A 13,469-nucleotide genomic window follows, 5' to 3' on the forward strand; every position below is an offset into this window, starting at 1 on the left:
CTGGTCCATCGACCAAATCCCGATGCATGAGCCTGGGCCCAGTCTCAGGCCCAATGCTGGTGCCTAGCACAAAGTGCCAGGATCCATCACCTGGGCCTGATTCTAATCCAAGGCCTGGGTCCAGGTCTAATGCCAGGGCCTGGTCCAGAGACCGGGTCTTGATGCTTGGACCTCAGCCTGGACCCAGGCACAGGCCTGATGCCGGATCCCAGTCCAGAGACCAGGTCCCAATACTTAGGCCAAGGCCTAGGCCCTGGTTCAATGGCTGACTGCCTTGATCTTTTCCTGCCTTTGATTCCTTAATTCTGCTGTCTGCCCTGACCCTGGTGTTCCGTCAGACTCTTACTTACCTGACTACCCTAGGGACCCAACTAAGTCCTGCCGGCCACCAGATCCCAAGAGCTCAACCTACAGAGAGACGGCTAGTATAGGTAAAGCTCCAGCCTGTCCTTCAAGGCACATTTGCCTACTAGGCTGTGCCAATTATTTCACAGCAAAAAGATCATACACCCACGTCACCCATCACAGATGTGTATTGGATATGTTTTACTTGGCTTTCAACAAAAGCTTTTGATACTTGAATGGTAGAAACTGTTTGACTAATAGACAAGAGAGAATAGTGGTAAATTTAATTCTTTGAGGAAAGGTGATTAGTGGAGTGCTTCAGAGCAGTGTTACCCAACCAGTGTGCAATGATCAGGTTTGCCACTGAAAAGTCTCAACTCCCTGATGCTCATATCCAGGCCAGTACATAGGCTCTTCCCTTAGAACCTCACAGTAACAGGAGACACCAATGATGGCTCTTAAGTTTATAAGAACTCTTATTTTGAGAACATGGGTAATTATGCATGCCTCATCTTCTTAGCTACAGCATGAGCCTTAATTAATGAGCAAATAATCAAATTTGCAGATGACACAAAATTGTTCAGAGTAGTTAAATCACAAGCAGATTGTGATAAATTGCAGGAAGACCTTGTGAGACTGGAAAATTGGGCATCCAATTGGCAGATGAAATTCAATGTGGATAAGTGCAAGGTGATGCATATAGGGAAAAATAACCCATGCTATAATTACACAATGTTGGGTTCCATATTAGGTGCTACAACCCAAGAAAAAGATCTAGGTGTCATAGTGGATAACACATTGAAATCGTCGGTGCAGTGTGCTGCGGCAGTCAAAAAAGCAAACAGAATGTTGGGAATTATTAGAAAAGGAATGATGAATAAAACGGAAAATGTCATAATGCCTCTGTATCGCTCCATGGTGAGACCGCAACTTGAATACTGTGTACAATTCTGGTCGCCGCATCTCAAAAAAGATATAATTGCGATGGAGAAGGTACAGAGAAGGGCTACCAAAATGATAAGGGGAATGGAACAACTCCCCTATGAGAAAAGACTAAAGAGGTTAGGACTTTTCAGCTTGGAGAAGAGACGACTGAGGGGGGATATGATAGAGGTGTTTAAAATCATGAGAGGTCTAGAACGGGTATATGTGAATCGGTTATTTACTCTTTCAGATAGTAGAAAGACTAGGGGGCACTCCATGAAGTTAGCATGTGGCACATTTAAAACTAATCGGAGAAAGCTCTTTTTTACTCAACGAACAATTCAACTCTGGAATTTGTTGCCAGAGGATGTGGTTAGTGCAGTTAGTATAGCTGTGTTTAAAAAAGGATTGGATAAGTTCTTGGAGGAGAAGTCCATTACTTGCTATTAAGTTCACTTAGAGAATAGCCACTGCCATTAGCAATGGTTACATGGAATAGACTTAGTTTTTGGGTACTTGCCAGGTTCTTATGGCCTGGATTGGCCACTGTTGGAAACAGGATGCTGGGCTTGATGGACCCTTGGTCTGACCCAGTATAGCATTTTCTTATGTTCTTAATATGCAGGACATGGATAGCTGGGACCTATTTTGTTCTGCATTTGCATTGCACACAACTCATCTTTCCTGTATTTGATTCCTTCAGTCCTTTGCCTTATCCTTAGGCTGACTAAGACAGGAAATAATGCACTAACCACTGAATGAGCACTGAATGTGACTCAATTTGATTGTTCAGTAGCAGCAGTGAAGGAACTCTGGCAGATTCGTGCAACAACCAAAGCAACTAATTCAGTCCACTGCCCACACAAACACTGACTTCCCCCTTTTCTTGCACTTATATATATTTTTAGAGAGAGAGAGAGATGGTCCAATTTGATGGGTCCATGTCTTTTATAATTTAGAAGAAAGACAGGTGTGGCTTTCAGTGCTATGCTAACTCTTCTTTTAGCCATATTTATTTATTTATTTATTTATTTAGCATTTGTTTATATACCGAGGTACAGCTGACAATGCCTTCACTCCGGTTTACATTACAACAAACAAGTTACATTTGAATTAATAACATTAAAACAGAGATTGAAACAGAACATTAACTTAATAAAAGTTAATAAGTACATTGAACATTAGATAAGAATGAATGCAACGCTTGAGGTTGACGGTTGAAGCCGTTAATGAGAAGGAAGGTTTCTGCAAGTCGGGGTGAGTGTCAGAAGGATTGCTGGAATAATATGGGTCGTCTCCTTGTCCGCACTTCCTGCATTATTTAGGTCAGTGTGCCAGACACTATTTTTATTAACGAAGGTGTGCCTTGGGCGATAAATGGTTGAGAAACACTGCCTCAGGGATGAATCACAGAATGGATTCTGTTCGATATCTTTGTTAGTAATTGTAGTACTTGTCCCAATATGGTGCTGGGCACAAAGATTCATGGTCTAGTACAGGCCCCATGACTACATGGGGTGGGGTGGGGGGAAGAGGTCCAAAAAATGACAGGATCCCCAATCCAGCCCTCTATCCTTATTTGGCCTGGCAAGGGATCCTAGGGCATCTACAAAAGCCTTCTTTTTTTACATTCTGAGTGATGAGGGAAAGAGGGAGGTTAGGGCTGGCCAGCTTGCCATGGGGCAATTTTTATTTTTAAAAAAGAGAGCACTAGAAGGTGGAGGCAAGGGGCTGGGACCTCAATGTCATTTACTTTCTAAAAGGAATCATTGGGATGGTGGAAGCACGGGGATAGGAGCCTCGTGGAATTTGTTTTTTAAAGGGTGCATTGGCAGGGTGGGAGGAAAAGAATGGAACCACTGTGCAACTTTTAAAAATATAAACAGGAGTCAGGTTGTGCCTTACAGACTAACTAATATATTGGTTAGTCTATAAGGTATCACCCATTTCCTGTCTTTTTTGCTATTAGGGCCTGATTCACTAAGACACTTCTCCCATTCTGTGACTATGGGAAAATGCCTCGATGAATCATGCCCTAACATTGCTATCTTTCTGAAGATTTCAAAAATATAAACTGTACCCTGCTTTTGTAAAATGTTTCTTTTTTTTTTTTTTTTTTTTTTTAGAGGGTTTACAGGGGCATTTATAATTTTACATTAGGGCCTTAAGAACATAAGAAATTGCCATGCTGGGTCAGACCAAGGGTCCATCAAGCCCAGCATCCTGTTTCCAACAGAGGCCAAACCAGGCCCCAAGAACCTGGCAAGTACCCAAACACTAAGAAGATCCCATGCTACTGATGCAATTAATAGCAGTGGCTATTCCCTAAGTCAACTTGATTAATATCTGTTAATGGACTTCTCCTCCAAGAACTTATCCAAACCTTTTTTGAACCCAGCTACACTAACTGCACTAACCACATCCTCTGGCAACAAATTCCAGAGCTTTATTGTGCGATGAGTGAAAAAGAATTTTCTCTGATTAGTCTTAAATGTGCTACTTGCTAACTTCATGGAATGCCCCCTAGCAAACACTAGTGTTTTGGCTTTTTTTCTATTTTCTGTTTATAGATTTTATAAATTTGTCAAGAAACACTTGAATTGAAATACATACTTCATAGCGCTTTAACAATCATGATAAACAAAGATAACCAAAATATATAAAATTGTTTTCCCTCTTACATTCATATTATAAAATATTATACAATAATAATAATAATGATAGTAATAAATTTATATAAGAAAAACATCCACAATTACGGGCTACAAAGCATTCATTAAGCCTTCAAACATGGGTCCAAAATTCACACAACCTTAGGAATTACTTCAATTTAAGGACTACTGATTGTTGTGTTCATGCCTCTTCTCGCCCCTCGCTCCACCCTCTGTACCTGGGATGCGACTCCCTTCGGCTCTGATGGACAGATGCAGCCGTGGCTTCTCTCCGTCTCTTGGTCCCAGTTCCCCCAGGCTGGACTGACGCTACTGATCCGTCATGTTCCCAATGATGTAAGGGCGCGCGCTCGCGTGCCCCAGACTTTGTAGCAGCAAGGGCGCAAACCTCGGGGGCGTCCCCCCGTAGTGACGTCATCCATTTGTACTTTAAAAGGTCTTTGTTTGCTAACCTCTAACAAGTTAGCAAGGAACTCCAAAAGGACTTGCTTCGGCAGTCCATGATACTTGCAACATCGATCTGAGTCAGCGAGGGGAAGCCTTCTCCACTGCTGGGCCTTTTCAAACTTACCAGGAGTACCCGCTCCACGGGGTCTCCGCTCTCTCTTCTTGATTTCAGATTGCCAGAACACTCGGACGACTCCTCATTGCCTGGAAATGATCGCGGACGTGAACACAGTGAGTTCTATTACATAGGAATCAGTACTCACTCCACGAGGGCCTACATTCCTATTGCTCTGAAGACTCTCTTCCATCCAAACGTTATCGCAGGTACAGAGATCTAGAGTTACATTGGCAAGATTACAGATAGGAACCGGTACTTGCTCCACAAGGGCCCATGCTCCTAGAATCTATTACAGACTCTCTTCTACTCTAGAAGCCATTTCATATACAGCAATTGTGAATTCTTATTACAGACTGTTTGTGGGAATCAGTGCTCGCCTACGGCTCCTGTTCCTGAATGTACTGAAGAATCTCTGTGGCATAGAGACCATTGCAGACATCTACTTTTCTGAGTGTACCATCTTGTATCCAGTATACCTTGTCTACTCACTACTTCTAGTCTTTCTCTACAGCTCAGCGACCCAGAGATTATATTCCAGTATTAGAAGGACTTCAGCCTTGCCGAACACAGCGACTCACTACTGCCACCTCTGGTGGTCCAGCTTCCAGTCTAATAAAGAACTATTGTGTTTATCTCATATTCTAACCTAGCCAGTGGTTCCTCTCAGGATCTCCTCCTGGGGGCGCTGTCATCTACCATCGGCCCAGGGATTCACCATTTCCTCAACATGGTCATTCCTTTGTCCCCCTGTGGGAGCCAACCACTACGCTCACGGAAGAATTATATAGACAGCTACTACTTTTACTTGAGACTTGCCAGCAGCTTATATATACAGATTGCTACTCCGTAGCGGAGGCATGATAGATTACTCTCTCAGTAGCGAAGTACTATATACCTATTGTTATCTCCTCTCCTCAGAAGAGTGTTCTTATACAAGATTTCCAACTCCTCTTCCTTGGAGAGTTGATCCATAACAGATTGCTACTCCTTAACAGATTGGTATCAGAGTGCTACCTCCTTTCCTTATAGGAGCATCTAACAGCAGTTCGCTAACAGATCTACATATAGCTAACTCCTCTCCTCTGGAGGAGCAGGTCATGTCATATCGCTACTCCTTCCCCTTTCAGGAGAACAGCAGAAAAGCTTGCTAACTCCACCCTCCTGGCGGGGTGAGCAACAGCAGATTGCTAACTCCTCCCCTCTGGAGGAGGAAGGCGTATCAGACTGCTAACTTCTTCCCTCAGGAGGAGGAGAGCATAACACTGATGAGGGGTATATTTTTACATTTATGATAGACCTATAGTTACACATTTAGAAGTATACAATCATATTGCTGGAGAGGAAGAAACCACTGTATTCTTTTTACTAGCTATAAAGGAAGTTAACTGGGATAGTTGAAAAAACAAAAACTTAATCAGGCACTTACAGGGGAATTTTAATAAAAATAAACCTCCCAGCTCCAACATCTGTGGTTTTAATAAAAGGAATTATTGATGCCTCTTCTGCATCGCCCTCGAAAGATCAGGAAAAATCTGAACTCTATAGGTAAGAAACAATTCAGTACAATGGGAGAAATATTTTTTAAAAACACGCTCCCTATCAGATTTGAGTAGAAATACTACAATTAAAGTAAAAGGTGTAGATATATTTTCCTCTGACTGTTCAAGGACCACTTAAGTATTCAAGTTTGGTGTTTCCCTGGGTGCCAATGTTTGAAAATTATCAGAGTCAATCCCAGTTTTCTTCATTGGTGGAATATGATATACTTTTGAAATGATAGGTAGAGTATCCTCTGTTATTTTTAGAATTTCCAACATATATTTCCTTCAAAGCTCCTTTGGTGTCATATAGGGCAATTTGGGAAAATTAATGCATCTCAGGTTCCTAACCCGTATCTGGTTATCCAGATTCTCCATTTTTTGATGAAGTACTTGGTTTTCTTTTATCATTCCAAGTTGTAGATTATTCATACTTTCTGCTTTTACCTCAAGGGATTGTACCTTTTGTGTAATTCCAGCTATATCCTTTTCAACTACAGTCATTCTCTCTTCTAAATTTTCCACACTTTTAGCTGTTGTTAGTATTTGACGTGAGATATTATTGTTAGTTTCTTTTATTGCCTCCCATATAGTTTCTAATGTAAAAGTTTGAGGCTTTACCAGTTCACAAATTTGTCCTGGTCTATGCAATTTTTCAGAAATTTGCTCTGGCATCTCCCTTCTTTGCAATTGTTGTATCACTTCTTGTGCATCTGTTCCTGTCTCCCGACCCAGATGGAGTAGCGCTGAAACACTTCCCTCCATCAACTCAGGCTCCAGAGAGGACTCCTGTGAAGCACTCGATTCCGGGGCCTCCGGTTCCTCATGCATTTGAACGGCTCATTTTTGCGCAGGGTTTTTGGGTGGGTGTCTATCCTCCAGTGAGGATGATATCGAATGCTCTGGACCAACCTCGGACACCTTTTCTCTCCGAATGTCGGCCAGCGAGCTCATATCCGGAGCCTCTGCACCCCAGTGTATGTGAGCATCCATTGGTCCAATGACCGCCTGAGTTGAAGGGGGCTCCAGAACCAGCCACTCCCTCGCTCTTTTCTTGCGGTCCGAATGTGGCATTTAGGAATTAAGACCAGGTAAATTGGAGGAGGCGCTCACACATGTCTTACCTCTCTGCCATCTTGGACCCCTTAACACTAGTGTTAAGACCATTACTGATGTGATAATGCCGTAGCGTTAAATAGCATGACGTACGCTAGTTTGCAAATGTCACATTTGCTATTTAGCTTGATGCACTCTCTGCCTAGCTTGTTTGAAGCTAGGTAGAGAGTGCATTGTACAAATCAACTCCTCTTGTACCTTTCATTGATTCAAATAGGAGAAAATCTTCAGTGATGACAACTTTGCTGTTTGCACTTCCTATGGTATATGTAACCCCCCCCCCAAACCTACCCCATCCCCCAAATCCACACCAAGTTTAAACTGACCCCTCTTATACAAGCAGCTGGCAACTTCCAGTCAATGACCCACACCCCCCCTCTCTCTCCCGAATGGCATGTGCGATAAAAGCGATGCGGGAGCAGGGAAAGCAGCCTAGCCATGCTCCCCCCCCCTTTTTTTTAAATTGTGGGCGGATTTCTGCTATAAATAATCGGGCGGATTTTAAAAGCCCTGCTCGCGTAAATCCGCCCGGATTTACGTGAGCAGGGCCTTGCGCGCCGGCGCGCCTATTTTCCATAGGCCGCCGGCGTGCGCAGAGCCCCGGGACTCGCGTAAGTCCCGGTTTTTTGGGGGGCGTGTCGGGGCGTGTCCGGGGCGTGTCCGTGGCGTGGCTTCAGCCCGGGGCGTGTCTGGGGGCATGGCCGCACACTCCGGAACCGCCCCCGGGTCGAGTCTCGGCGCACCAGCAGCCCGCTGGCGCGCGTGGATTTACGTCTCCCTCCGGGAGGCGTAAATCCACGGATAAAGGTGGGGGGGGGGGTTATTTTAATTTTATTTATTTATTTATTTATTTATTTATTTAAAAACTTTTCTATACCGTCGCTAAGTTATATACCATCGCAACGGTTTACAAATAGGCCCATAGACTAAGGTAAGTAAATGTAGGATATCTTACATTCTAACAGGTGCCAATAAAGTTCGGTTACAATTTCATAAATAAAATCATTATTTGAGTAATGTTGGTCAAGTCCAGGTATATTATTGAGTTACTATCACTTTGAAATATTACTTCTTAAAAGTAGGATTGATTAAATTCATTCTCATCTGCATTACCTTGTACTTTCATTCTCTACCCTCCATACTCTTTAGTGAAGGCTTTTTTAAAGAGCCATGTTTTTAGATTTTTCTTAAAAGTTTTGAGATTATTCTGTAATCTGAGTTCGGGTGGCATCGTGTTCCATAGTATGGGCCCAGCCAATGATAAAGCCCTTTCTCTCACTTGGGTTAATTTTGCTGACTTTACTGAAGGGATTGTTAGTAGTGCTTTGTTTGCTGAGCGGAGGTTTCTTTGTGGAACGTGTACTCGTAAGGCTGTGTTTAGCCAGCCTGCTTCTTTATCATATATTAGTTTGTGTATGGTGCATAAGGCTTTGTATTTTATCCTGTATTCGATGGGTAACCAATGTAAGTCTGCTAGAGTTTCGGTTATATGGTCCCTCCTCTTTTTTCCCGTTAGTATTCTGGCTGCAGTATTTTGAAGTATCTGGAGTGGTCTTATCGATGTGCTTGGGAGTCCTAGTAAGAGTGCGTTGCAGTAGTCAGTGCTAGAAAAGTTAAGTGTTTGCAATACTGTTCTGAAGTGGGCAGGTGTGAGTAATGGTTTTAATCTTCTAAGGACCATAAGTTTTGCGTAGCCTTCTCTTACTTTTATAGATATGTGTTGCTTCAGGTTGATTTCTGGGTCCATTATTACTCCCAGATTCCTTACTTTTTCGGCTAGCTCAATTTTTTTGTTATTTCTTAGGGTTATTGGTGTTTGAATGATTTTAGTATGTTTTCTCTCAAGGTGAAGGAATTCAGTTTTGTCAATGTTGATAACTAGTTCCATCTGGTTTAGTAGTTGTTTAATTATGTCTAGGTACATGTTAGCTAGACTTAATGTATTTTCAATTGTGTCGTCTATTGGTAGAATTAATTGAATGTCGTCTGCGTAAATGTAATGTATTATCCCTAGGCCTGCCAGCAGATGACATAAGGGTAGCATATATATGTTAAAGAGGGTAGCAGACAGCGCTGCTTAGATAGGGACGGGGGGGGTGGGTTAGGTAGGGGAAGGGAGGGGAAGGTGAGGGGAGGGAACGGAGGCAGGCTGCGCGGCTCGGCGCGCACCGGCTGCCCAAAATCAGCAGCCTCACGTGCGCCGATCCAGGATTTTATAAGATACGCACGGCTACGCGCGTATCTTATAAAATCCAGCGTACTTTTGTTTGCGCCTGATGCGCGAACAAAAGTACGCGATCGCGCATTTTTTAAAAATCTACCCCATAGCATTTTGATAAATCTAGAGGTTAGTTGGTTAGTGCCAAATTTTAGGCACTAACCAGCTAAGTTTACCTGAGTGCACTATCCTGCTAAGTTTACCTGAGTTACCCCAGCTGCACTAAATATGGATGGACAACTTTTGACCAGTTAGATTTAGCTAAATATTCAGCTGAAAACCTATCCAATTAATTACTAGGGATGTGCAGAGCAAAATTTTATGTTCATATTTTTTATGTCCGAAAGGGGGTCCCACTTGCGGCCAATATGGACATAAAAAAAATCCAATGAGTTGGGTATATGTACATATGTGCAAAAAAAAATTTAAACCCCCTCACCCTCCTTAATCCCCCCCCCAGACTTACCACAACTCCCTGGTGATCGAGCGAGGAGTGAGGACGTCATTTCTGCAATCCTTGGCGAGAAGCATGTGACGTCGGTGGCACGTCGAGTGACGCGGCGTCACGTGATTCCCGGCTCGTTCGCGCCGGACGGCTCGTTCGGCCCAAAAAGAACTTTTGGCCAGCTTGGGGGGGCCTCCTGACTCCCCCAAGCTGGCCAAAAGTTCTTTTTGGGCCGAACGAGCCATCCGGCGCGAACTTGCCGGGAATCACGTGACGCCGCGTCTGAGTGACGCGGCGCCATGTGATTCCCGGCTCGTTCGCGCCGGACGGCTCGTTCGGCCCAAAAGGAACTTTTGGCCAGCTTGGGGGGGGCCTCCTGACCCCTTCAAGCTGGCCAAAAGTTCTTTTTGGGCCGAACGAGCCGTCCGGCGCGAACTTGCCGGGAATCACGTGACGCCGCGTCTGAGTGACGCGGCGCCACGTGATTCCCGGCTCGTTCGCGCCGGACGGCTCGTTCGGCCCAAAAAGAACTTTTGGCCAGCTTGGGGGGGCCTCCTGACCCCCCCAAGCTGGCCAAAAGTTCTTTTTGGGCCGAACGAGCCGTCCGGCGCGAACGAGCCGGGAATCACGTGACGCCGGCATCACTCGACGTGCCGCCGACGTCACATGCTTCTCGCCAAGGATTGCAGAAATGGCGTCCTCACTCCTCGCTCCATCACCAGGGAGTTGTGGTAAGTCGGGGGGGGGGGGGGTTAAGGGGGGGGGGGGGGTTTATATTTTTATTTTGTCTCAACAATCGCGATTTCCCACATATCGAACATATCTATGTTCGATATGTGGGAAATCCGATCGTTTATGTCGAATCAATTTTTTAAGTAAAAAAAAAATATGAGTTGCGTTTTACTAATGCGGTCAATCCGAATGCACACCCCTATTAATTACTTAGTGCCAGTTATCTTACCTGTTTAGAGTGTTTTCAATATTTGCCTTTCTGTATTTTTTTTCTGCTTTCAACCTACCTGCAACCAAAACACCTCAACAGACATAGCTAAGGTATACACACAATTAGGTGACCATCTTCCATAAGACTAGGATAAGCAACTGAAGAGAATGTGAAAACTAATTAATATTATATGCTGAGAACTGATAGCTAGTTGATGACATCTGGGCCAAATAAGTGGATTGTTTCTATTTCTCCATGATATGCAAGTTGAGGGTAGGAGTTTGCAGTGTGGGTCATTGACTGGAAGTTGCCAACTGCTTGGGTTGATATCTTTGGTATATGAGCTATGAAACCAAAAAGAAGCTCAGTGTTCAGCTGTGGTGAGTACTAGAGCCTGGACTGATTTACAGAGTGTAGGAGCTTCAGCTTCTCAAAATGTTCCAGTGACCTGTATAATATTATTACTGTAATTGATTTCTTTGAGTCAGTAACTTGGAGGTGCTGATGGTAACTGAAAATGATAGCGATGCCACAATTCACTCTTTGGTTTATTTTTCTGGGCAAAAGAAGTATTGTTTTCTACTTTAAACCAATAATCAAAATCTAACCAATATAGCAAAAAGACAAAATTCAATTGCAGTTTTTTTCAAAATTGTTGATAGTATGCTTTGTTTGGTCTATTAAAGAAATTACTACAGGTAATAAATCCAGTTATGGATTTATTCTTAAAGGATTATATAGATACTTATCTTTGCCAAAAAAAATGTTACATAATCATTCTGCATTCATCTGATTCTTTAAAAATAATTATTTTGATTAACAGAGATGAGTAACATTTCAACATTTAAAGATCTTTGAGGGATTTCATGGTCCTTGGTTTGTTAGAGGTTTATTAGATTATAATTTGCCACCAAAGAAACCTCTTACAAGGATAGAAAAGTTGTAGCATTTCATTCTCTTGCCAGGGTTAAAGGATAGACAAAGTAAAGAAAATAGTTTGAGCCACTTATTTTCTGTTCAGGCCTTCATTTAAGTTCAACCAAGGAAGTTTTTTTTTTTTTTTTTGTTGGTTGTTGTTAGAAAGAATCACAAAGACATTTATTACTGATAGCTTATATCTAGTGTGCAGTTGCTGAATTCAAAAGAACAAGGAGATCAGTTTCAGAAAGCTATTTAGTTCAGCTGTGCAAGGTCTTGGGGAGTAAAATTGATTGTGGGAAGAGTACAATAGTCTGAGGAAAAGGTAGGCATTACAGCTGGAACAATCTGGTTCAGCATGCCTGCAGTACAATCTCATACAGCAAAGAATACCAGTAAAAGGTCAACTGCATCTGCCAATACATGCTTCCAGGATGTCTTAAAATGTCCATGTCTTAAAGAACATTCTAACTTGAAATTTATTAGAAATCTCTTTGCCTTGTTCAACACAATTTACATCATCAACAGCATATAAAAATGATGGATGTGTAAAGTACTTATGGTAAAATGCAAACTTCATATAAACTCTGTGTATGTTAGAGGATGGTTTACATAATCTGCAGCAAACTACGAGAGGTCAAAAAGCAACGCAAATAAAAGGCCTGATTTACTAAGGGGTCTTTTTTTCCATTTCAATTTAATAGAAATAAAGCTTATTAAAGCAGGCCCTAACCCTGTGATTGGGTAAGCTCTGTGTTACGGCATTAAGAATGAGAAGACTAAATGAATCTTACAGTCCTTATCTGCCATTAATTCCTCTGTTTATTTTTCTGTGATCTCATCTTAACTTAGGTATTATCCAAGTCAAGCACTGACAACTCAGAGTAATCTGAGACATTTCTGGCTTCACTGCATGGTGCTTTGACTCAGCTGAAATCTTGAGATCTGATGTTGACAAGACTTTTTGCTAGTGTGATAATATTGGATATGTCTAAAAACACATATTTACTGAACTGCTTGATGGGAAAGTGGGAACATGAAAAAAGAAAAACCACTGTAAGGGTTTAGAGCTGAGCTGCTGCTTTTGTGTACAGCTCATTAGGATGCATTAAATGGGAACAGCATCTCAGATAGTAGCCAGAGAGAGATAACTGAAGAAATTACATGGAAACAGTTTTAAAGGAAATTTTGAAACAGAAAAAGTTTCAAATTAGGATGTCAGCCTCATAAATATATTAATGCAATATGCCTGCATTGAGAATACCCTAGTTCTAGCTAGACTGACTTTTGTTCTTTTATGTTATAAAATGAGTGTTGTTGACATTGTGAGAGCAGCAATAGAAGAGAAAATAGATAAAGTAGTCACTGTGTGCTAGCAGCAGCATACATTGCACATCTTCTAAATGAAGCAGGAAGTGCATAAGTACTAAAGTAAAAACGTACTGTAATATAAATAGGGAGCATTTTTTGCATTGTGCACAAATATAACCCTCCCTGGTTTGTTGTGAATAGTAGGGAAAGCTTGTCTTCAAGGTCCTTCAGGTATAGATGCTGGGATCCACAAAACATTCCTCATATGCAAGAATTAAGTTCAATTAATGCCCTTAATGCAAATAAGCATTTTCAATAGTAAAAATGTGGTAAATAGTGCATTTTTGAGATGAAGAATCTGTACACTCTGTTTATGCATCCACAGCTTCAGGGGCAGCTCAAGACGAGGAATGAAATGGCACCCCCCTCCCCAAGGCATGGTACAGGTCAAATCATTATGATGGATATCTTTAT

The sequence above is a fragment of the Rhinatrema bivittatum genome, chromosome 3 (genome assembly GCF_901001135.1).
Source record: "Rhinatrema bivittatum chromosome 3, aRhiBiv1.1, whole genome shotgun sequence".
Taxonomy (NCBI): Eukaryota; Metazoa; Chordata; class Amphibia; order Gymnophiona; family Rhinatrematidae; genus Rhinatrema; species Rhinatrema bivittatum.